The 24,870-nt window shown below is 41.5% G+C and overlaps 1 protein-coding gene and 1 pseudogene across 13 annotated transcripts in view; one reads left to right on the top strand and one right to left on the bottom strand.

Annotated features, from left to right (window-relative positions):
• Positions 1-24,870, top strand: part of Tenm4 (teneurin transmembrane protein 4) — a 735,641-nt gene that overhangs the window by 405,114 nt on the left and 305,657 nt on the right. The window lies entirely within an intron of this gene.
• Positions 21,111-21,453, bottom strand: LOC110341638 (annotated as a pseudogene).

Raw genomic sequence — 24,870 nt, 5'->3', positions numbered from 1 at the left:
AGATTTGGTGGCTGTTGGTCTAGTCTTCTACAACAGTGGTTCTCAACCTGTTGAAGTCCTATATCAGATAACCTGCATATAAGTTGTTTGTGTTAATATTCATAACAGTAGCAAAATTGTAGTTATGAAGTAGCAACAAAATAATTTTATGGATGGGGTCACCCAACATGAAGAACTGTACAGCACCAGGCAGGTTGAGAACCACACTATTCTCTAGCATGCTAGTGTTCTGTTTAGTTCTTCTATTGAGAGTGGGTGTTTTATTGTTTTGCTTGTTTGGTTTTTGTTTGTGTGTTTGTCTTCCATTTTCCTTAGACAGGACTGGGTGGTGGGTGTCTGTAATTCCAGCTCCTGAGAAGGCTGAAGATCAAACCCTGACTCAGATGTGACAGAGTGAATTCACTTTTTGTCTGTCTGTCTGTTTTCTCTTTATTTATGTATTCATTTTTATTAAATGTTCTAATTTACTTTACATGCCAACTAAAGGTTTCCCTCCCTTCTCTCTTCCTCAGAAGGGTAAGGCCTCCCACAATCTGGGCAACTTAGGGAGAAGAGAAAAAAAGGGTGGGGCTACAGTTCAAGGGTCCAGTATTTACCTAGCATTTGCTAAGCCTGGGTTTAACCCCACAGCACCGCTACCATCAAACAAACACAAAAGGAACTTACAGTAGAAGTGCACTCGGCATTGGCATACTTTCTTAATACACTACCCATATTCTTACTGCGCCTCTCAGTTTTAAATGTCTCTTTCCTAAGTCAGTTTGCAGTAGCACACTGGTTTTGCACGGCTTCTTGTTTGCATGACACCTGGCTTCTCTTCCTTTCCTCTCAGCCCACTTATCTTCTCATCATTCCGAGGTATGCCTCCTATAGAAAACTGATCAGACAGTGCCCTCCTTTCCTTGGTCATGTTTAATGTCTATGAGATTAGATTTACATTTGCCACTTTCTTCTTTGCTAATTAGACGTGTTCTGTTTTCTTCATTCCTCTATTCTCAACCCTTTGTATGTGAAAAGTTTTCAGTATTGCATTTAATTCCCTTGTTGATGTTTAAAGCATGGCTGAAGGGTTTATTGTGGTTGCTATGAGGATTACAATACACATCTTATTTATCACAAGTACTTCAAATTAATACTAATGATTCTGCTAAAACCTGGAACTCTGCTCTAGGGAGGCTGCATTTCTTCTTTTTTTGGCCGTTTTTCCCAATTCTGACTTGCAAATGCCATTGTACTCAATGATAGTTTTGAAATTCTTTAAGAGAATAAATAAGAAAATTCATGTTGGTAAGATTGTTTTTATCAACCCATGTTTTCCATTTCTTATGCTTTAACATTCCTACCTAAAGATTTTAGAACATTCCAGATTTTTTTCTCCCATCTAAGAGATTTGTTTACTGTATATCACATCTTTGACAATTTCCAGGACTTTGAAATTGTTATTTTTGCCACTTTGGTCCAACTTTCTTTTTCTTTTTGAGGGGAGGTGCTTTGCCAAGGTCCTCATTTGGTCACAGTTAGAAATCCCCTCTGAAGTTTCTAAACTGTTTTAATATCCACAATTTCATTTTATTGGGAGAGATAGGTAAAGCAAAATGTTGGTAGTCTCATTTCAAAGATAAGGAAAATGAAGGGGAGGGCAACTGGGATGATGGCGCAGAAGTTAAGACTAAGAGCCATCCTGTTCTTCCTAAGGAACCAGGTTCAGTTCCCAGCACCCATGTTAGGTGGCTCACAACTGCCTGTAACTCCAGCTCCAGAGAACATACACACAGACACACTATTTAATTAATTACTTTTAAAAAATAATATGGGTAGGTGAAGCCCAGAAAAGTTCAGTGACTTTCTATCATTATACAGCTAGAAATTACCCAGACCAGTACTCCAGGTCAGTTTTCTACCTTTGGGTGTCATTTCTGCTATGCCTAGAGCCTGGGCGGGGCTTTACTGAGTACTAGGAAGGAAGTCTCCTAGTTCCAGCAAAACAGCATAGAGTAGGTGGCATATAAAACACATATTAATATATAATGTTTGGGAGACTGGCAGGACTTTCCTCGATCTCTGGAGGCTTGGTTGTTTGTGGGGACTGGGTTACAAGCCAACAACTGCCTTGTTGGGGTGCCTCCCCATGACCTCTCCTCCAACAGTGCACATGTGTTCCATGGAACTGTGTACACTTCCTTGTACTGCATTTCCAAACTGCATCATTCTACATGCTAGATCTTTATTCCGTTTAGGAATCTGAGAGGACACACACAGATTTACTCTATAGAGGAGCCAGCCCAAAGCTGACTGTCTCTTGTTGCCCAAAGTCTACAACAGCATTGAGTCTCCATATGCATCAAGAGATGAACTTCTGGACACAGAAACAAAGGATCAATTGTGCCCTTGAACCGGGCCTCACCCCACTCACCATGAGATAAGAGCTGGGAATGGATGTTCCCAGACACACACACACACACACACACACACACACACACACACACACACACACACACACAAACAGAGCTGCCTATGAGGGATGCTGTATTTTGTCCGTGAGCGGCCCTGAATTGTAATTTTCGTACCTATTTTGACCTGACTGAAAGTTACCAAAGTTACTTTTATTCCAGCAAAGAAATGTGACATTTCTTTAAGATTCAGTGATTCCTAACAGTCAAGAGCACAGAAATACTTTTTGTCCCCAAACAAGGACTTCCAAAAGCAAACTCTGGAGGTTAGTGAGAGTCTCCTGAGTCTCCAAGAAGGAGTATGAGATCTTAATGCTTATTGTAAATGCTGCTGCCTCGGAAACATCCTCAGAGTATCTGACAAGGGACAGAGTCTCATGGAGAGAAAGTTCTAAACTTCACTTGTCAGGACCATGTCCCTAATGATAGACTGTCACATGTTGAACACTTATCATCTACCAAGCACTGTATTAAGAGTTTTATTGGGGCTGGAGATGTCATTCAGAGGTTAAGGGCACTGACTGCTCTTCCAGAAGATCCGGGTTCAATCCCCAGCACCCACATGGCAGTTCACAACTCTCTGTAACTCCAGTCCTAGGAGATCAGGCACAATTACACAGACATGTATGCAGGCAAAGCACCAAATGTACACAGAAGACAGATAGATAGATAGATAGATAGATAGTTAATTAATTAAAAGAAACTTCACTCATAAAACTTTGTTCCCATGCCTTTTCCGTTTTTTAGTCACACTGTACAATAATCTAGATTTCCTGTATTACCTCCTTCCACCAACTTTTGCAGAGCCTGCCACTTATCGGGGACTTTCTGGAAGCCTATACATGAGTTTGAGATGTGTGGTGATAATTCACATTATAGGTGCCATTGCTACACTTTTTGCCCCTTCACTTGCAGCAGAGACCCCCGCCAGTTCTGCCCATTCAGTGAGCTCTGAGCAGTCCTAAGGCTGCAGACCTTCCCTTGCAGTTGCTCTACTCACTACACTATTATCATTGCCCTATAGATGCTATATGACTGAGAGGAAAACGACTTCTATCCTACTGTGTTCTAAATCTTAGTGCCTGGGCCCCCAGAGCATACATGCTTGGGACCATCCCAGCAAGTTTCAAAGCTTGCCGGGATCTAGGCAGGAAATCAAACCTTCTTCCTATCTCTTCTGAGTGTCCTTCCCTGTGAAATTAACTACCCCAAATGGCTTAAAATAACAACCATGTATTATTTTTTTCATAATTATGTATGTTGACCAGGTATCTCTCAAAGTCCTACTCTGGATTCTTATAAAGCTGTGGGGCTGTGGGGGCAGTGACTGGAGCTCCCAAAGTGGCTTTGCTCTGCTGGAAGGCTGGAACTTCTGTCTCTCCCTGTAGTCTTCTGACTTGCCTGGCTTGGCTTCATTTCCTGAGAACTTGATCTCGTTAGTTGAGCATTCCCATAGACAAGAAACAGAAGTGGCTATTTCTCTTAAAGTCTGAACCCCAAACCAGCAATTCATACCAGCTCCTGCATTTGATTAAAGGGATGATAGCAAGGTCAGCCAAGATACATAGGGAGTAAAACAAGGCCAATCCTCTTACATGGTTGGTGGGGATTTGTGGCTATCATTAATCTATTGCCTCCTCTCCCTATTCTTGGACTCCATTTCCTCCATGGAATCAGCTGTGCAGAGAATCAGCTGAGGAGATCAAGAGCCTCCTCAGAATTGTTCTTTGTAGGCTCCATAGCACCTTCTCTATGGATCACTTTTGTATGTCTGTCTTAAATCCAGCAAGATAAACTTGTTATCCTCTGATGTTCAACCAAGGAACCAGAACCCAGAGAGCATAAGTAATTTACACAAGGCCACAGCCAGCACATAGCCAAGCCAGGACTATGACAACCTACCTAACTGGAGAGCAAAAGTTCTTCAGTCACCCTTCTTCTGGATGTCATCTCATTGGGTCTCAGTTTCTTTTTGAGGGGAGAAAAAGATTAATTTTTTCCAAGGGCCATTCTTAAGCTAAAGTGCTATAATACTCCCAACCTTCTAACTTCCTGAAGAAACACACATACTACTTCTCTGTATCTCTTGAATGGGACTTAGACCCCATAGGCTCCATTTGTAAGTATCTCGAATTATTATTATTATTATTATCCAAATGACTCTTAGGAAAGATCTTTCCAGTTCTAGCAGAAACGCATTAACTTATAAAGGCCTTCCCAGGCCCATAAATTTCCTTGGAGTATTAGATTGGTTAGCTGATCCTGGGATATATCAAGGACAGAAGTTTTCCAGTTCCTGCTTAAAAGCTTTCCAAAGCTCCTCCTATAGCCCTCAGGAGAAAATCCAAACTCTTAACATAGCAGACTAGGTTATGAGCCTGGAGACCTATCTGCGTCTTCAGGCTCATCTCATCCTACCATATTGAGATGCTTCAAGCTTCCTGCAGGATGCTTGTGCATGCCATTGCCTCTTGATTAACTCCTACTTGGAGACACCGTGCATCTATCACAGAAGTAGAGTCACCTACTACCTCTCTTCTCCCACATCACCCTAGGCATGACTTTGTCACCTGATTGCTTCATTTATATCTCTCTTCTAAAATCATGGATAACTCTCTAAAGAGAAGAATTATGCCTTTTTCTTTATTGTAACACCAAATTCCTGCCTGGATAGTGACTTGCACAGAGCAGGCATCCCAAAAGTCATTGACATGAACACAGGTCACAACATTAGGGCAAGTCTCCATTTGTCTTACTCACCACAAAATCCCCAGTGCATAGCACATGTCAGGAACTCAACAAATCTTTGCCAGTCATGTTGAAATGAGCCTCTTCATTCATTGCCTTATGTCTAAGTCCTTCCTATTCATCAAATAACTCTAAGTGTTCTCTATTCTCCAGACTTCTATTCTGGCTATCCTTTAGTGCCTATTCTCTCTGATACATGATTGTGATAATGAGCTTACATATAAAATTACCATTTACTGGTGCTGAAGAAAGGCAAAACCAGCTATGGTTTCCAATGAGAAAGCATCATGGACAACATGTGTGACTATCCCAGCTTAAGCCTAGGGTGTTTATGAGGCACCAGTGAGGAAGACATCAAACAGAACATGTCCATCCTATCCGTGGAGGTGCAGATACTGGCATGTTTGGAATTGTAAACTGGTTGACTAGAGAGAAAGGAATCCAAAAATAAAAGCCCTATAAGCACCTGCATGACGGGATTCACACAAGGCTGAGAGACAATGAACCATCTGGAGTAGAAAGGCCTTGTTTGGATGCTGTAGATGTCCTGGAACAACTTCACAAAGGTCATCTGTTAGACTTAACCTGGTCAGGGAATGAAGACTACTTCTTACTTGTTCTCATGGAGTTTAGACTAAGCTTTCACATGACCACACTAATCTACCTAAAAATTCCATTCCAACCTTAGCAAAGATCAACACGTTTCCAAGGGAGATAGCAAAGACCAGAGCACAGATGTCACAGCGCTCGTGACATGCAACAGACAGTAGAAACAGTACAGTTTGATGTCACGGCGCTCATGACACGCAATGGACAGTAGGAACATCTTGCGGTGTAAAGGAGGGTGCAGGATCCATCACTAAGAAAAGCAAAGCCATCCAAACATGAGTGAGCAAACGGAAAATCTCCTTGAAGAAATAAACCAAATGAAAATTCTTGAATCGAAAAATATATCTGAAATGAAATTTTTCAGTGATGAATTTAATCATTGTTTATAACTTATCTGAGAAAGGAACCAAGCACTTGTAGACAGGGCTGTGAAATGAAAACTATCTAAATTCAAGGAGGGGGGTAATAAACTGAAGAGATCTTCAATAACCTGTAGTTGAATACAGCTTAGTATAACATGAAATTAGAATACTTTGCAAGGAGATGTATGTAAATAATAGGTGATAATTCCCCAACTTTAATATAAACTAAACACAGATTTGGGAAGCTCAAGAAATCCCAAGAACAAACATCACACTACAAAAAAAATCACTGAAAATAAGCACAAAATATTGAGGATACAAATCAATTTCTCCTCCTGTAGTTTACCATCTTTCTACAGACTCTCCCTTCCCTTCTCTTCAGTTTCACTTTGATTCGTCCTAGCCCAGAGCTCTGTGTCTCTTTCATTGTCCCAACAAGATTTTAAATTTTGGTGGCTGGAAATCATTTTTTTTGTTATTTATTTTACTTTAGAAGCACTCTTATTTACATATAAATCCCCCCATTCCCTCACCCTCTCATCCTCCCAGGCTCCCCACCTAATCCCCAACTCACCACCCACCTACTCCCCAGGGATAGTGAGGCCCTCCATGGGGGACCATCAAAGTCTGTCACATCATTTGGGGGAGGGCCCAGGCCCTCCTTCCTGTATCTGGCTGGGCTGCAATGGTATCCCTCTATAGGGAATGGGCTCCTAAAGTCCATTTGTGCTCAAGGGATAAACACCGGCTTCACTTTTAGAGGTCCCATAGACTGCCCTGACCTCCTAGCTGGCACCCACATTCAGAGGGCTTGGTTTGGTCCAGTGCTGGTTCCCCTGCTTTACTACTAGGGTCTTGGTGTGCTCACTAGGTCAAGTCAACTATTTCTGCGGGTCTCTCCAGCACCATCTTGGCTCCTTTGCTCATTCCTCCTCCCTCTCTGCAACTGGATTCACCAAGTATGGCTCAGTGTTTAGTTGTGGGTGCCTGTTTCTACTTTGATCATCTACTGTATGAAGGCCCTAGGAATGGCAACCAAGGTAGTCATCAATCTCATTATAGGGGAAGGCCATCTAAGGCAGCCTCTCCACCACTGCCTAGATCCTTAGTTGGGGTCATCCCTGGGAATCCCCTAACATTTCCCCTGTGCCAGACCTCTCTCCAAACCTATACTGGCTCCCTCTATCAAGACATCTCCTTTTTTGCCCTCCTCTATTCCTCCCCTGTCTCAGTCCTCCTGTTCTCCTCTCCCCTTGCCGTATCCCCCTCTCCCCATCCCACTTCCCTTCTCTCCACCCCTGCTCCCAAATTTCTCAGGGGTTCTTGTCCCCCTCCCCTTCTTCGGGGGAACATGCATTCTTCTCTTGGGGTTCTCCTTGTTTTCTAGTTTCTCTGGTGGTGTGGATTATAGGCTGGTAGTCCTTTGCTCTATGTCTAATATCCTTATATGAGTGAGTAATATCCTGCTTGTCTTTCTGTGATTGGGGTACCTCACTCAGGATGTTTTCTTCTGGTTCCATCCATTTGCCTACAAATTTCAAGATTTCATTGTTTTTTCCACTGGGTAAATGTACCACATTTTCTCCATCCATTCTTCGGTTGAGGGGCATCTAGGTTGCTTCCAGGTTCTGGCTATTACAAACAAGGCTTCTATGAACATTGTTGAGCATATGTCCTTGAATGAATGTGAATTCTTTGGGTAAATACCCAAGAGAGGAATTACTGGATCTTGAGGTAGACTGATTCCCATTTTCCTGAGAAACAACAATACTGATTTCCAAAGTGGTCGTACAAGTTTGCACTCCTACCAGCAATGGAGGAGTGTTTTCTTTCTCCACATCCTCTCCAGCATAGACTCTCATTGGTGTTTTTGATTTTAGTCATTCTGGCTGGTATAAGATGGTATCTCAGTGTTGTTATGAGTTGCAGTTCCCTGATGGCTAAGGATGTTGAGCACTTTCTTAAGTGTCTTTCAGCCATTTTATATTCCTCTATTGAGAATTCTCTATTTAGTTCTACACCTCACTTTTTAATTAAATTGTTTAGTGTTTTGGTGGCTAGCTTCTTGAGTTCATTGTATATTTTGGAAATCAGCCCTCTGTCAGATGTCGTGTTGGTAAAGATCTTATCCCACTCTGTGGACTGTCTTTTTGTATTGCTGACTGTGTCCTTTACCTTACAGAAGCGTCTCAGTTTCAAGAGGCCCCATTTATTAATTGTCGATCTTAGTGTCTGTGCTACTAGTGTTATGTTCAGGAAGCAATCTGCTGTACCAGTTCATTCAAGGGTACCTCCCACTTTCTCTTCTAAGTGGTCCAGTGTGGCTGGATTTATGTTGAGGTCTTTTATTCATTTGGACTTACGTTTTGTGCATGACAATAGATATGGATCTATCTGCAGTCTTCTACATGTCTGCATCCAGTTATGCCAGCACCATTTATTGAAGATAGTTTTTTTTTCTCATTGTATAATTTTAGTTTCTTTGTCAAAAATCAGGTGTTCATAGGTGTGTGGGTTAATATCAGGGTTTTCAATTCAATTCCTTTGGCCTACCTGTCTATTTTTGTGCCAATACCAAGGTGTTTTCAGGACTATGGCTCTATTATAGAGCTTGAAGTCAGAGATGGTGATGCCTCTAGAAGTTGATTAATTGTACAGGGTTGTTTTGGCTATCTTGGGTTTTTTGTTTTTCCATATAGAGTATTATTCTTCAAGGTCTGTGAAGAATTTTGTTGGAATTATTTTGTTTTGTTTTGTTTGTTTTTTGAGACATGGATTCTCTGTGACTTTGGAGGCTGTCCTGAACTAGCTCTTGTAGAACAGGCTAGTCTCAAGCTCATGGAGATCCACCTGCCTCTGCCTTCCGAGTGCCTGGGACTAATGGCATGTGCTACCACTGCCCAACCTTGTGTTGGGATTTTGATGGGGACTGCATTGAATCTGTAGATTTCTTTTGGCAAGATTGCCATTTTTACTATGTTGATCCTACCTATCCAAGAGCATGGAAGATCTTTCCATTTTCTGGCATATTCTTTAATTTCTTTCTTTAAAGACTAGATGTTCATGTTTTCTGAATGTAAGGATCAGGACCATGGTAATTGAAAGCATATTATTTTAAAAAAAAAAAAAGACTAGATGTTCTTACTATACAGGTCTTTCACTTGTTTGGTTAGTATTGCCCCAAGATATTTTATGTTGTTTGTTGCTATTGTAAAGGGTGATGTTTCTCTGATTTCTTTCTCAGCCCGTTTATTGTCTGTATATAGTAGGGCTACTGATTTTTTTTTAGTTAATTTTATATCCTGGCGCTTTGCTGAAGGTGTTTATCAGCTGTAGGAGTTCCCAAGTAGAGTTTTTTGGGTCACTCATGTAAACTATCATATCATCTGCAAATAGTGAAAGTTTGACTTTTTTCTTTCTGATTTGTATCCCCTTGATCTCCTTTTGTTGTCTTTTTGCTCTAGATAGAACTTCAAGTACAATATTGAAGAGATGTAGAGAGAGTGGACAGCCTTGACTTGTTCCTGATTTTAGAGGAATTGCGTTGAGTTTCTCTCCATTTAGTTTGATATTGGCTGTTGATTTGCTGTATATTGTTTTTATTATGTTTAGGGATGTTCCTGTTATTCCTGATCTCTCCAAGACTTTATCATAAAGGGATGTTGGATTTTGTCAAAGGCATTTTCAGCATCTAGTGAGATGATCATGTGGTTTTTCTTTTCAGTTTGCTTATATGGTGGATTACCTTGTTATATGTTGGATTTTCATATATTAAACCACCCATGTATCCCTGGGATGAAACCTACTTGATCATGTTGGTTGACTTTTCTGATGTGTTCTTGGATTCGATTTGCCAGTATTTTGTTGACTATTTTTGCATCAATGTTCATGAGGGATATTGGTATGTAGTTCTCTTTTTTAGTTGTGTCTTTGTTTGGCTTGGGTACCAAGGTCATTGTAGCATTGTAAGAAGAGTTTGACAATGTCCCTTCTGTTTCTATTGTGTGGCACAATTTGAGGAGTACTGGTATTAGCTTTTCCTTGAATTTCTGGTAGAATTTTGCACTGAATCCATCTGGCCCTAGGCTTCTTTTTTTGTTTTGTTTTTTTTGTTTTGTTTTGTTTTTTTGTTTTTTTTGGTTGGGAGACTTTTGATGACTGCTTCTATTTCATTTTACTTCTATTTAAATTGCTTATCTATTCTTGAATTAATTTTGGTAAGTGATATCTATCCAGAAAATCATCCATTTCCTTTAAATTTCCCAATTTTGTGGAATACAGGTTTTCAAAGTATGACCTGATGATTCTCTGGATTTCCTCAGTGTCTGTTGTTATGTCCCCCTTTTCATTTCTGATTTTGTTAATTAGCATGCTCTCTCTCTCTGCCTTTTGGTTAGTTTGGATAAAGGTTTGTCTGTCTTATAGATTTTCTCAAGAACCAATTCTTTGTTTCATTGATTCTTTGTACTGTTTTCCTAGTTTCTGCTTTATTGATTTCAGCCCTCAATTTGATTATTTCCTGGCGTCTACTCCTTGGGGTGAGTTTGATTCTTTTTGTAATAGAGCTTTCATTTGTGCTGTTAATTCTCTAGTGTGACTATTCTCCAGTTTCTTCATGTAGGCACTTAGTGCTGTGAACTTTCCTCTTAGCACTATTTTCAAAGTGTCCCATAAGTTTGGGTATGTTGTGTCTACATTCTCATTGAATTCTAGGAAGTCTTTAATTTCTTTTTTATTTCTTCTTTGACACAGGAATGGTACAATTGTATGTTGTTCAATTTCCATGAGTTTGTAGGGTTTCTGCAATTTGTGCTGTGTTGAATTCTAACTTTAAACCATGGTGATCCAATAGGATACAGGAGGTTATTCCATTTTTTTTATATGTGGAGGTTTGCTGTTTCTGAGTATGTGGTTGATTTTAGAGAATGTTCCATGTGGCACTGAGAAAAAGGTATATTCTTTTGTGTTTGGATGGAATGTTCTATGGATGTTTGTTAACCCCAATTGGGTCATAACTTCTGTTAGTTCCTTTGTTTCTTTTTTACTTTTCTGTCCAGTGGTCCTGTCTAGTGGTGAGAGCAGGGTGTTGAAGTCTCCCATTATAAGTGTGTGAAGTTTTATGTGTGATTTGAACTTTAGTAATGTTTCTTTTACAAATGTGGGTGCCTTCGTATTTGGGGCATGGATGTTCAGACTTGAGACTTCATCTTGCTTGATTTCTCCTGTGATGAGTATGAAATGACCTCCTTCATCTCTCTTGATTGATTTTAGTTTGAAGTCTAATTTGTTAGATATTAGTATTACTACACCAGCTTGTTTCTTGGGTCCATTTGATTGGAAAATCTTTTCCCAACCCTTTACTCTGACATAACGTCTGTCTTTAACATTGAGATGTGTTTCTTGTGTGCAGCAGAAGGATGAATTCTGTCTTCGTGTCCATTCTGTTAGTCTGTGTCTTTTTATAGGCAAGTTAAGACCATTGGCATTGAGGGATATTAATGACCATTGATTGTTGATTCTTGTTTGTTTTGGATTTGCCAGTAGTTGTGTTATTGTGTATGGATTTCTCTCCACCCCCTTTTTTCTTTTGGTGTTTGGTAAAGTGGCATTATCTATTGCCTATGTTTTTATGAGTGTAGTTATCTGTGTTGGGTTGGAGTTTTCCTTCCAGTATGTTCTGTAGGACTGGATTTTTGGATATGTATTGTGAGATTTTCTTTGGTTGATGAGTTTATATGCTCTAGTGAGTCTTCAATACCTGATATTCTCTCTTCCATCTCTTGTATTCTATTGTTTACACTTACATATGTAGTTCCTGATTGTTTCCCCAGCTTTTCTAGTTCCAGAATCCCCTCAGGCTGTGTTTTCTTTATTGTTTCTATTTCATCTTTCAAGTCTTGAACTGTTTGAATTGTTTCCTTCACTTGTTTGGTTGTTTTTTTCTTGGCTTTCTTTAGATTGTTAGATTTGTTTATTTCTTGTTTTTTTTTTTTTTGGTTTGTTTTTTCCTCCATTTCATGCATTTTTGTTTGTTTTTTCTTCTATTTCTTTAAGGGATTTTCTCATTTCCTCTTTAAGGGTCTCTATCATCTTCATAAAGTAGTTTTTAATTTCCTTCTCTTCTGCTTCATCTTGTTGGACTTTTCAGGTCTTGCTGGTGTGTAGTCCCTAGATTCTGCTGGTGTCATATTGGTCTTCCTTGTTGAGTGTGTGCTTCTACTGTTGTCTTCCCATCCTGTCTTTGAGTGGGTGCAGGTGGTGTCTCTCCCTCTTTTCTAGTCTCCCAGTGGTGTATGTGGGCCAAGACTTCAGTGTATGCAACCCTGGATGATCTGGCCTCTCCTGGTATTCTCCACACTCATGGGGGGCCAAGACTCAAGTGGAGGGGGGAGAGTGGAGGGTGGAGGGGGCAAGAGTGAGGTGTGGCCAGACTCAGGGTGGTCCTACCTGCCAGGGCAGGTCCACTCTACTGGAGAAGCAGGCCCAGAAAGATCCAAGGAGGTGGGGATGGCGGGAATTGGGGGCCTGAGCACAGCCCACACTTACCTCAAGCAGAGGGCAGAGGGTGGGGGGGGGCAAGCTGGAAATCAATTTTTAAAGTTATGTTTAGTTTTTAATTTGGGGTACATGTCCCACAGTGCACATGTGGAGATCAGGTCTCTCTTCATACCGTGTTGACCCTGGAGATAAACTGAGGTCCTCAGGCTTCACAGCATGTGCTCTCACAGCATATTGCATTATCTTTCAAATAGCAGTTACTTAATAAGCAAATTATATTAATGAAGGACATACACAAATGAGTAACCATAAGAATAGCACAAGTTAGTTATAACATCTTGGTAATCTAAGGAAACAATTTCTAAGAAATTGTTAGAAATTGAAGACCCAGGTCTTCCTACAATTTCAAAATAACCATCACCTTTCAGAATAGTATTTCTTAAACCCGCAATTTATTGAGTGTTCACTGGATGGCTGGCATTGTGGCAAACCATTAATAAACACCTAATTAAAGTCATCCTGGGAAAACCAAAGGGCAAACAGTTAAATAAATTGCCTCGGGTCACATAGGTAATAAGTGGCTTTCCTAGACTGTTCTTTCAGAATTGATTTCAAAGTTTTTTTAAACCACTGTCTCTATTCCCTACTGCAACTAACTCATCAGACATTGCCATGCTTTTCGTGTCTGCTCGTTTCATTCCTTTAGTCTACCTTGTGTTTCCCACGCCTATCTGGTGAAGCCCACTTCCCACTCTAGATCCGCACCAAATGTCGCCTTTAGAGGAAAAATCCATGAACACAGAAAACATGGTCGTCCTTGGTGCTCGCACTGTTACAAACAATAAGAATACCAATGTGAGTCAGATGCTTTCCACCCTAAAGAAATCCACGGTGCAATCAAAGAGCCCTGGGAAAATGGAATCACTGTATGAGAGAAGGTCTCCTCGTGGCTTTGGAGGGTCCTGAACCAGCTTGCAGGGATCACAGAGAACAGCCTGGAAGAAGTCATACCTGAGATGAGTCCAAAGGCATGAACACTGGCCAAAGTCTAAAGTACCCATGGGAGAAGGAATTCCTTGTGCCTTCAGAAGAGGACCTGGGCAGAGACCCAGGGTCAGTGGGGTGGTGGGAAGCAATCTCAGAAACTGCTTTTTCTCTCAGCATCTGTGCTTAGCAGAAGTCCGAAGTAACCAACTCCTGCTCTCTCTCTCTCTCCACAGCCTGGGGAATTCAGTTCCTTTCAAATAGATCTGCCTTAAAAGTGAAAAGTTAATGGCACACAATTTTTCAAATTTAGAGGAAATCCATAGTTGCCCCTGCTTTATAGCTCAGTATTATTGGATAATCAAACACGACTATTTTCTTAAAATAGAACAGGTTTCCCTTGTCCCATTCCAGGCTCTTCCTGGCTGCCTCCACAAGCAGTGGAGGCAGGAGGTGCTTACCAGGGTCCAGGCCCAGGTTGCTCTTTTTTATTCCAGACTGTGTAATTGGCCCTTGCAGACAGAGGTTAATTTCCCACCATGAATTCCCAAAGTAGCCCTGCTCCTGCGGGGAAACCAGGGAAGAGATTGCTTCCAGGTGCCACTGGCCTCCTCTGTGATTGTGAGGGAAGCCTTGTGAAACCTGACAAGGAATGAAGGCTTGGGAAGTCAAACCAGGGTTTGAATGAGCCATTTGCTGGCCAAAGGCCTCAAGGTTCAGTGGCATAAGCTCCAGACTTCATCTTACTGATCTGTGAAATGGGACTAATAGCCCTCTGTTAACCAGGAGAGGACACTGAGGGGGCTTGGCACAACACATGCATGAACAAGCACCCATCAAACGCTCCAGTGCTCTCGCCTGTTGGGTACTCTGTGCAACCCAGCCCCATCTGCTTCTCTCTTTCTCAGCAGGTTTTCTCTAGAAAACCTGTGGGAAACCTACCTCCTAAATATCTTGTCTCTATCAACAAGCAACAAGAACAAATTCCTCTTCAAAGGGAACGTAAAGGTCAACTTGGGGACAGATATATACACAACTCTACTTTTAGATATTCTATAGGTGTTTCTTAGAAAGACTCCATTGACATTTTGGGAAGAAATTTTCTTTATATCATTAATGGTGTCAGGGAATTAAGTGATAGAAGTAGGTATCTTAGTCACTGTGGCAACCAAGAAAGGCCTGTACACAGCTGTAGCCGTACTCGGAGTACACAGGCACCTCCCACCCACCTCAAAAATCATCGCCATGAGGCACGAGCAAACTGACTTCATCTGTGCAGTGTTACCCTTTGTGTCCTAAAAGTGTCACACAGAACAAGTATTTTAGATTCAGGTCACTAGAGCTACCATGTATTTATTTTTAACATCAATTTTTCTAAGTATGCAAATAGTGCATGGTGGGTGAAAAAAAGTCAAATAATGGAAAAGCATGACATGTAGATGGGGGTTGGGGAGGGGTGGAGGGCCGGCCCCACAAAAATCTCCAGCATTAACATTTAAATATTTATGACATTTTTTTATAAAAAGTCATGAAGTCACACAGTTAAAAATTCAAATAGTGCTGATGGGTATAAAATGAAAAGCAAAGGGCACTGGCATCCACCTCAACCTGTCATTCACAGCTTTATGTGTGTCTTTCTAGAAATTTCTATGCCAAGCTCATGCATCTATACCTTTCTCCAACACTAACGGAATCCTGTACTCAGTTGTACAGTAGCCTGTGTTTGTTGGGCTGTGCAGTATTCTGTGACACACTCCCTAACAACATACTGAGATTGTGTTTATTAAGAGAAAACACTTCCAGTGTGTTCCATGGACTACAAGGCCCTGGCTATGTCCATGTCTTTACTGTCGTGGATGGCACTGCCTTGATATTGTCAGTAGGAATAGAAAATAGACCTGAACATAGGTGGGGGGCATGCTGAGTGATGATCCTAAGCCACACAAGAGACTAGAGACACTTGAGACTAAACCAGGAAGCCTGGCACCCTGTTGCTGAGTGGCTCTGAGCAGTTATCTCTGCATCGCAAAACTCCAGGGTCGCACCAAAGACTCTTAAACTTCTCACATACCTGTAAGTCTAGAAGTTTAAAAGATACGACGTGGTCCTGGGAGCCAGTGGAAGAGGATGTGCAGAATTGTCTTATGGACCACATTCTTAAGCACTGTGACTTTGGAGAGGGCTGGGCTCTGAGAGGCTGTGTCGGGCAGGAGTTGGGAAACCCCAGTGATGTTGAGCAGAGGAGTGTGAGCTGTTGAATGTGAAGACGGAGGTTCACACGGCTCTTAATGTGTGTGAGGGACAGAAATGTATTTGATTGTCAGCATTAAACAAAACAAAGCAAGCAAGGCGGGGATACTGCCAGAGGAGGGTGTCTGGTTCTCTACCTCTGGGCACATCAAATAAGGCTAATACATCTGCCTGGGGACAGAAGATGGGGCCAAACATGTCAGTAGGCTCTTCCCCATGTCCTGTGATTCTTACAGTCTTTAAATGTTAAGTGCTGACCAAAAGCTAACCTTTGCTTAATGTTAATAGAACCCAGCGAGTCTTGACACTGGTGATTAATATTCTAATGAGGAAAACTGTTAACCAAATGCCACTGAACTGATATGCTCTTTGTCTTTCATGGAGCTAATTTATTAATACACAATGGGGAGATTTTTATTTTCTGCATAATTTCATGTTATTCAGGCCTACAGTCTTAAGGTTATGGGGCTATAGCTGAAGTGTGGAATGACTGGTCCTCAGCCTTAGTTGTGTAGATCTAATATAAAAATCAAATTCCAAGGAGAACCATGAAGATCAGAGGATAACTGACACAGAGGCTGTCCATTAGGAACTACCACTCACATCTCAGCCCTCAAGTGAGACTCTGTGAGTCCTTTGAGTAGGTTCTGGGTCAGCCCCCAGACTCGCTTGCTACAGAAGCCTGAGGACCTGAATCTGAATCCCCAACACACATGGCAATGTGTGCCTGTAATGCCAGCACAGAGAGGGGACAGAACAAGGAGGATCCTGTAGATCACTGGTCACCAGCCAAACTCGGTCATCCAGCCTCTGGTTCCGTGAGAATGAAGCCGAGCAGAGTTAGAGCAGGACATCTGATGTCTTCCTCTAGCCTCTGCATGCATACATGTGTGCACACCATATTCCTGGGGGGGCAGGGAGAGGGAATTTCTTCATTTGAAGGGCTTAAAAGGAAAGATAGCTAGCTGGTCAGATAAGAGTGCATGCTGCCCTTCTACAAGACCCAAGTTTGATTCTCAGCACCCATATTGGGTGGCTCAAAACTTCCTCTGACTCTAACTCCAGGGCATCTGACACCCTCATCTGCCCTTTGTGGACACCTGCAAATGCATGCACGTGCACACATGTGCACATGCATGCACAGAAACAAATAAAAATTAATAAAAATTAGGGTTTTTAAAAGCTACTCACCATTTAATTACTGTGGCCTTTCCTCTTTGTATTATTTTCACATATTACATATTAAGTTCCCTTGCATTTTAATGTGTGGAACGTTTATTATTTTAAAGTTTCTGGGGGCCAGGATTTCTGATCATCTTAGCTTGCTAGGCAAACTTAGGTCTCAGCCTGGCTTGCAGTCATCCAACATTTGACTGGAGTTGGAGCATCCACTTCTAAGATGGCACACTCACTGTTGGAGGAGTGAGGTTGGCTGCTGGCACATAGCTTCAGGTCCTTCACATGGGGTCCCTTAGCATGGAGAGAGATAATAGTGAAGGCCTTAGTGAAATCCAGACCTGGCCTCACGTCTGACCTGATGTGGGTGAGTTTTCTGAGGCAAAGAACATGGCTCATCATATACCAACTTCCTAATTTTCCAGATAGAAATGACAGTACCTACCCCTCAGAGTTGTGGTGGTTATATGTGATAAGCCCAGTGAAGTGGCTCAACCCTATAATCCCAGGTGCCTGGAAGGCTGAGACACAAGGAATCCAGGTTCAAAGCCACCAAGGGCAACTTAACAAGGCCCTATATTTTTCCTCAATACATGTTTTTATTTAAATTAGAAACATGAATGCTTCATGTATCAATCCCAGCTCCCTCTCCCACCCCTCCTCCCTTGTCCCTCCACCAATCCTCCCAGCCTCCCCACCCAATCCCCACATCATTCCCCAGGGAGGGTGAGGCCCTCCTTGGGGGGATCTCCAAAGTCTGTCATTTCATCCAGGGAAGGACCTAGGCCCTTCCCCATGTGTCCAGGCTGAGAGAACATCCCTCTATTTGGAATGGGCTCCCAAAGATCATTCATACACCATGGTAAACACTGATCTACTACCCAAGGCCCCAGTGATTTCTGTGGCCTCCTCACTGAAGGCCCTATTTTTAAAAAAGAAAATAAAAGGATGGGTAGAGAAGGGACCAGGGATATAACTCTGAAGTTCAGGACTTGCTTAGCATGCACAAGACCCTCCCAACATTTAGAAATTAGATGAGATCGAATGTTAAAGGTGCTTCAGTGCCCTACAACATAGAAAGCAGTGTCTAGAGGTAAGCACAATGTTTATTACTTTCAGAAATTTACCTTGATCATTTTTTAGATTTGGTAGATACCCTGTCAAAAACAAGGCGGGGGTTGCAATTGACTTGCTCTCTGCTCAGACAGTTTTGAAGAATAACATGTGTACAGCCCAGTGATACCGGAGCCCATGTCCATCCATCCCTGTAGCTATCACACAGACCAAAACATGAAAGATTGTCAACAAACCCTCATAGGTCCCCTCATGCACCCCTGTGCCCTCAGCACCCCAGGTACTCTTATACCTGGATAACCATTCCACATTTGTGTGTTGCTTCTGTGAAGCAACTGAACTTCAGAGAAGCATATCTTAAGGCATGTGCTCTTGTGTCTGGCTCCTTTCACTTGCCACAAGTATGGGAAGTCGGTGGGATTCCTCCAGAGTACTACACATGCACATGCTCATTGCTGTGGAGCTTCACGCGGTAGGAATCATGATAATTTACTTACCCATGCATCTGTTGATGGGTATTTGGATTATTTCTAGAACACTATGAAAAAAAACTGCCTTGAACATCACGATTATTCTATCGTTGTCGCCACAGGCCACATATAACAGTGCCCTACTGGAAGGCAGTATGATTGGCAGAGGAATGATATGATTCAGAGGAAACAATGAAACCATAGCTGCTTCCGTTGCTGTAATTAGTCCTGGAAGTTATTAAACTTACTGTCAAGCAGGCGTTAACGACATACTCACAGTCATTCCCTATCTAAACTTCACAGAATCCATTTGAGGAAACAATTATCTCCGGTTGACTGTCTAGGAGACCAGATTCAGGTTAAGGGGTCTGGTTAAGTCAGCAAAGTCCATGTGGTCTCAGCATCCTGCCCCAGAAGTCAGAAAATGTAGCCCCACACCTGTCACTCACTTAAAACATGACAGGTCCCCATGGAATATTTCCAAGCCACAGTGTGCCCCCACTGGAAACCAGGATGACCCTGCTTGTAATCACAGAAGTGATACAGAAGAATAAAACATAAAAATCACCTAGTTCTGTGTTTGGAGAATAACATGTGTTCAATTAACATCTGTTCTCTGCCTTATGAAAAATTAAAAATCTTTCATGCTAGAGGTGTTTTGGGAGGGTCTTAAAAAATAGCATTATTAGGGCTGGAGAGATGGTTCAGAGGTTAAGAGCACTGGCTGCTCTTCCTGAGCTCCCAGCTTCAATTCCCAGCACCCACATGACATCTCATAACTGTCTATAACTCTAGTTCTAGGGAACCCAGCATCCTGACATGGACATACATGCAGGCAAAAACATCAATACACATAGAATGAAAATAAATAAAACTTTAAAAGATAGCATAATCAACTCAATAGATGTTGACAGCGTTGACCCTTGAGCAAATCAGACATGGGGAACAGTAGATGGTTCCATTGACAGAGGAGCCTGCCCTTTAAGCTTGATGATTTGAGTTCAATCCCCAGAACCCACAAGGTAGAAGGAGAGATCCAACTCCCACAAAGCTTTCCTCTGACTTCCACACATCTGGAGATTGAACCCAGAGCATATGATAGAAGAACTCTACTATAGAGCTACATCTGCAGTCCATACTAATGGATTTCCATTTTTAAATTAGCAAAGTTTTAGTTTTTAAATTAGCACAACAGGATTACTTATTTTTATCTTCACATATCCTATATTTTAGATCATGTTCACCTATGATTACCATCCCAAGTACTTTAACATCATGTATGTGTGTAAACACACACACACACACACACACACACACACACACACACAGGAGAGTGCATAGTATTTGTCTTTGTGAATCTGGCATTTCCCCCCTTAACATAGGGACTACACTGAGTCTGCGGTTGCTTTTGGTAACTTAGGCAGTTTCTATACACTCATTCTGCTGATCTGTGAGCACGTGTGGGGCAGGGGAGCACTTCCATCTTCCGGGGCCTTCTTCAGTTTCTTCAGTGTTTTGAAGTTTGGACTGTAGAGACCTTTCACCTCTCAGTGATTCTTCTTAAACATCTTTTCCTCTATTGTGAATGGAATTGTTTTCAGCTTTCTATATGCTGATTTTGTGCCTGCTGTTTTCCTGAGTTTATGGTGAAGTCTTTAGAGCAGATATTCTCAACCTGTGGGTCACGACCCCTTTGGTGGGTCGAATGACCCTTTCACAGGGATTGAATATCAGATATTTACCTTATAGTTCATAACAGTAACAAAATTACAGTTATAAAATAGCAACGAAAATAATTTAATGGTTGGGGAGGGGCCACCACACCCTGAGAACCACTGTTTCAGACTCTTTTAAGTGTTGGATAACATCACCTGCAAATGAGGATAATTTGACTTCTCTTTTCCTTTCTGCATCCCTCTTATTTCTTTCTTTTGCCTTATGTGTGGCTTAGAATTTAGGTGCTACATTGAATAAGACTAAAGACAGTGAACACCCTTGTCTCAGTCTTGCTTTTAGAGCAAATGCTTCCAGTGTCCTTCCATTTAGCACAATGTTGGCTATAGGTTTGTCACATACAGACTTACCTACGTTAAGGTAGCTCTATTTTTTTTAATTTCCCATTTTTAGAAAGTTTTTATTACTACACTGTGCATCAGCACACAGGTGACAGCACATGTATGGAGGTCAAAGGACAGCCTTGTGCAATGTATTCTCTCCTTCCAGGTTGGCATGGGAACCAGGGACTGAACTCTGGTTGCCAGGCTCAGACAGCAAGTCCCTTTGTTTGAGGAGCCATCTTACTCTCCCCAGATCCCTGATTTCCCCAAGACTTTTCTTATGTGGATACAGCACCTTGTCAAAGGTCATCTTGGCATCCATTAAGATATTGATGTGGCCTCTGTCCCTGAGTCTGTATATGTGCTATGCTGCATCTTCTTTCATCTCTGTAATAACCCTGACTTGGCGACAATGTGTGGCATTTTTTTTTGGCAGTTCTCCAACTTTATTTGACATTCAGCAGGTTAGTTCTCATCCACATTGACTGTCTGTAGATTTTTGAATGTGGTAACAGGCACGTAGGTTACCAATGTGTACAACTTGTTTGGTGAGTCCTCAGACGGCTTTATTGAGCCTGGTATCAATGCGCACATCTGGAGTCCCCATCTCTCTCATAGCAAATTTCCGGATTTCTTTGAGTGCTCGAGGAGCACGCTTCTTGAAGCCCACGCCATGGATGCGCTTGTGAATGTTGATGGTGTATTCTCGGGTTACCACCTCGTTGATGGCAGAATGGCCACCCTTCTTTGCGGGAACCATTCTGCCGGGCCCAAGTTGGAAAGGAAGGGCGTGAGGGATTGTGGGAAGGAAAGCCGGGTCACCTTATTTCATTGTTTTAAGTTTAAATATCAATCATAGTTCCCCTTCCCTTCAATGTGCTGTTGAACTCCTTTTGTGGATTTAATTTTGCAAATGTTTGCACCTGTGAAGTAGTCCATAGTGTTTTGCTGTTGTACCCTGTCTGGTTTTTGTCCCGGGATAATACTGGTTTTGTAGAATGTGTTTAGTAGCACCCATCCCACCCTGCTTGGTGGAATAATTTGAGGAGCACTGGTGCTAATTATTGATCAAAGTTCAGTAGAATTTGGTAGTCCATCTAGTCCTGGGCTTTGTAATTTAATTATTTTATTTTTGAAATAGATTCTTGGTCATGCGTAGCCCAGGCTGGCTTTGAACTCACTATTTAGACAAGGCTGGTCTTGAATTCCTGATCTTCCTGCCTGTACCTCCTAAGTTCTGGGACTAAAGACATGAGTAATCACATATGTTTTATGTGGTACTGGGAATCAAATCCAGGGCTTTGTACATGTTAGACAAGCACTCTACTGACTGAGGTAGGACCTCAGGATATTGCTGGAAAACTCCTTAACACTGCCTTAATCTCATTGCTTATTATAGATCCATTTGAATTGTTTATATCTTCTCGATTTAATTTTGGTATGCTATTTGTGTCTTGGAATTTATCCATTTCTTCGTTTTCCAGGTTTTTTAAAATGTAATTTTCTAAAGAATTCTCTAAGAACACTCTGGATTCCATTAGCATATGTTGTAATACACCCTGTTGCATCTCCAGTTTTATTGATTTGAATCCTCTTTCTTTTGGTTAGACCAAAGGCAGACAAGAATCTGCACTCAGTATCTTGACCTTTGAATAACATTCTCCAGTTCTGCTAGAGTTTGTCAATCTTGTTTATCTTTTCAAAGAACTGGTTCATTGTTTCATTGATTCTTTGTATTGTCTCTTCATCCCATTTTATTAATATCTTCCCTGATGTCATCACTTTTTAATACTTAATGATCACTATTAAGTAAGTAAAAGTTAGTAGAAGGCAAGCATTGCAGTATAAAACAGACTCATTCTGATAACTTAGATGCATACTAAGTCACTGGTAGGCAAGAAAGATGGATGGAGGAATGTTTCTCATCCTGGGGAAGACCTAATGGGCTATCATGAGATTGCATCACACTTCTCAGAATCCTATGCTATAGGAGTCATTTATTTCTAGAATTTTCCATTTATATCTTCAAGCAATGGTTGAACATAGGTAATTGAAGCCACAGAGATGAAACTGTGACTAATGGGAAATGACTGTGCCAGTGCTGGTGGTAGCAACAACAAGAGTAGGCTGATACATTTGAAGGAAGCGTCTTTCTTTTCCTTTTCTTTAAAAATAACTTTCTGGCAGTCTGAGCCTACTGAGATGGGAATAGGCTGTCTATAAAGGAACAGTGAGTTTCTTATCATGACAGCAGTGACATTATGAAATTTAGGAATTGGGTTTGGAATGTGTGGTTGCACAGATTACAATAAGGGATTGGGTCATCCTTCATTTTGCAGGTTGTATCTATTAGTGAGATTCCTAAGAACCAAATATAATTGTCACTTTTCATATTGGGAGAGAAAATGTGTACAAAAAAGTCCTTTCAATAAATCTTAAGGTTACCTAACCTCTCAGAGAGGGGGAAATGTTTGGCCCATAGGAGTGGCACTATTAGCAGGTGTGGCCTTGTTGGAGTAGGTGTGGCCTTGTTGAAAGAAGTGTGTGTCACTGTGGAAATGGGCTTTGAGTTCTTATATGCTCCAACTAGGCCTAGTGTGACAGTCTCCTTCTGCTGCCTGTGGATAAAGATGTAGAACTCTCAGCTGCATCTCCAGCACCATGTCTGCCTGCATACCACCTGCCATGATGATAATGGACTAAATCTCTAAAACTGCAAGTCAGTCCCAGCTAAATGCTTTCCTCTAAAAGAGTTGCCAGGGTCAAGGTGTTTCTTCACAGCAATAGAGCACTGACTAAGACACTGGGTATTTACTAAGTGCCAAACATTATACTCTACTTCATGGGTTATATCCCAAGCTTTATATTGGCATAACAAGAAAAAGGTAGAAACCTCCATTTGAACTGAAGAACACTAAGGCTTAGAGAGAAGCAACTTATTACAAATCACAAAGTAGAAGTTAGAAATGGAGTTTGACTTAAATCAATCTACATTTTTCCAAAGCCTAGTCCCCTCATTTTTCAGATGGGAAACGTGAGACCCACAGAGGCATAGGGAAAACCAGAGTCAGTAAGTCCTGGGGTATTTGTCCTGACTCTGCCTCCCTCCCCTTCCTGCTGTTAGAATCCCTTCCACATGACAGTTGACAGGTACATGACTATCTACTTCTTCCAGAATACTCCCTGAAAATTCTCTTTGTTGGCTAGGAAAGCCTAGTCCTGGTGAGATGTCTTGGATTTGTCCAAGGTATGAAGATTGTTGCTAAGAGACTAAAGTGAAGAGCTGAGCTTTTATTTATTTATTTATTTACTTACTTACTTACTTACTTACTTACTTACTTACGTATCCATTTGGCTCCTGCCAAAGCCTCAAAGCATAGGAGATTGCCCTTAATAAACATGACCACAAAGGTTTCTAGAGCAGGTATGGGGGCAGCTGTAGGGGATGAGCAGAAGGTACTCTGTCTCCTGATTCATCTCCTAGGGTGAGTATACTCCTAGGTGGAATGCCTCTTATCTTAGTCAGTGTTCTACTGCTGTGAAGAGACATCATGACCATGGCAACTCTTATAAAGGAAAGCATTTAATTGATGCTGGCTTACAGATTCAGAGGTTCAGGTGTGACTTAGGTTGTGCAAAGCTTCTGCCTGACTCACCCACCTGCATTCCTGCTGCTGAAACACAGTAGGCTTCAGTTCTATGCTGCAGAGTAGAATAGATAACAGTGAAAATACACAGAAGGGCATGGGTCAGTTGACCTGAGCTTTGGTAGAGGTCACCCTCACCTATAAAATGTCACAGGCATCTACATTATAAAATAATTATAAACATAATACACTTTAAGTGTTGGGTTTTTGTTTTGTGGCAGACACCAAAAAGAAGCCATTTAAATGAAGAAAGATGTATTTGGGCCCAAAGTTTCATAGGTTTTAGTCCAGGATTCTTTGGTTCCCCTGTATGAGGCAGAGCATCATTGCCAAGAGAGCATGATGGTACTGAACTTCTCACCACCTGGCAGACAGGAAGCAAAAACACTATAGACAGAAAAGGTATGAACTTTAAATGTATTCCACCAGTGACCTGCTTCTTCTAACCAGGCTGGCCTTCTCTAATAGTCCATTCAGTATAAACTCATCAATGGATCAAACCATTGATAAAATTAATACCCTTATGGTCCTATCACCTCTAAACA

The sequence above is a fragment of the Mesocricetus auratus genome, unplaced genomic scaffold (assembly GCF_017639785.1).
Source record: "Mesocricetus auratus isolate SY011 unplaced genomic scaffold, BCM_Maur_2.0 Super-Scaffold_4256, whole genome shotgun sequence".
NCBI classification, from domain to species: domain Eukaryota; kingdom Metazoa; phylum Chordata; class Mammalia; order Rodentia; family Cricetidae; genus Mesocricetus; species Mesocricetus auratus.
This window is presented reverse-complemented; position numbering and strand designations above follow the sequence as displayed.